The sequence below is a fragment of the Mandrillus leucophaeus genome, unplaced genomic scaffold (genome assembly GCF_000951045.1).
Source record: "Mandrillus leucophaeus isolate KB7577 unplaced genomic scaffold, Mleu.le_1.0 Scaffold1186, whole genome shotgun sequence".
NCBI lineage: Eukaryota > Metazoa > Chordata > Mammalia > Primates > Cercopithecidae > Mandrillus > Mandrillus leucophaeus.
In genome coordinates, this window is record NW_012100165.1 from 113338 (window position 1) to 114750 (window position 1413).

The 1413-nt window shown below is 55.1% G+C and overlaps 1 protein-coding gene across 1 annotated transcript in view; it reads left to right on the forward strand.

Annotated features, from left to right (window-relative positions):
• TRIM67 (tripartite motif containing 67) overlaps window positions 1–1413 on the forward strand; it is a 62345-nt gene that overhangs the window by 46412 nt on the left and 14520 nt on the right. The gene's annotated exons all lie outside the window — the stretch shown is intronic.

Sequence of the window (1413 nt, forward strand, 5' to 3'; positions counted from 1 at the left end):
GAGCAGGAAATAGACACTAAACAAATGTATAATAGAATGTTGGATGGTGGCAGGTGCTATGAAGAGGAATCAGAGGAAGGGGCAGCAGTAGATGCCATGGGGTGAGATTTGGGGTTAGGAGGAGGAAGTGGTGGAGAAGGAGGAAGAGGTAGTGGAGGAGGTAATGGAGGAGGAGGAGGTAGTGGAGGAGGAGGAGGAAGAGGTGGAAGAGGAGGAGGTGGTGGCTGAGATAGTGGAGGAGGAGGTGGAGGAGGTAGTGGAGGAGGAGGAAGAAGAGGTAGCGGAGGAGAAGGAGGAGGTAGCAGAGGAGGAGGGGGAGGAGGAGGTGGAAGAGGAGGAGGTGGTGGCTGAGATAGTGGAGAAGGAGGAGGTGGTGGAGGAGGAGGAGAAGGTAGAAGAGGAGGAGATGGTGGCTGAGATAGTGGAGGAGGAGGAGGAAATAGTGGAGGAGGAGGAGGTGGAGGAGAAGGAGGGAGAAGAATCTAAGCAATGAGTTTTGCAGGCAGCAGAGGGATAGCAAGTCCAAAGTCCCTGAGACAAGAATCAGTTTTCTCTGTCCCAAGAGCAAGAAGGTCAGCGATGATAGCAGAATGCGCAAGGTGGGTTCAGAGACCCTAGGGGGTTAAGTAAAGTTTGCATAACTTACCCCATTATGAAATCAGCAAATGCTGGCCAGAACCAGAGCCCTACTCTGCATGCTGCCCCTCCACAGATGTCAAGGGAAGGGAAATAAAGCGCTTTGGTGTTTGTGGACTGAGGACCACACATGCAGAATCTGTGAACTCAGGAAGTCCTTACCTGCAAAATCCGTGGCCATTTTAAACTAAAGAAAAGGAAGTCTCACATTGCCATGCTCACTCCCACACAGCTTGCACCTCCAGTAAGGTCTGGAAAGGCCACTTGCCCCAGATGTAAATGACACACAGTGCTGAGAAGCAGGAGGAGCCTGGCAGAGTGGAGGAGCTGCAGTGAAAGAGCTCCCCTTGGAAAGTGGGGGTGTGGAGGGGGGGCTTGGGGCCACTCCAGATGCTGCTCCTAGCTGGATGGGGTCACTGGACTGGACGGGGTCACTGGACTGGTCAGGGTTAACTGGACTGGATGAGGTCACTGGCTGGTCAGGGGTAACCGGACTGGATGAGGTCACTGGCTGGTCAGGGGTAACTGGACTGGATGGGGTCACTGGATGGTCAGGGGTAACTGGACTGTCAGGGGTCACTGGCTGGTCAGGGGGAACTGGACTGGATGGGGTCACTGGCTGGTCAGGGGGAACTGGACTGGATGGGGTCACTGGACTGTCAGGGGTAACTGGACTGGATGGGGTCACTGGCTGGTCAGGGGGAACTGGACTGGATGGGGTCACTGGACTGTCAGGGGGAACTGGACTGGATGGGGTCACTGGACTGTCAGGGGGAA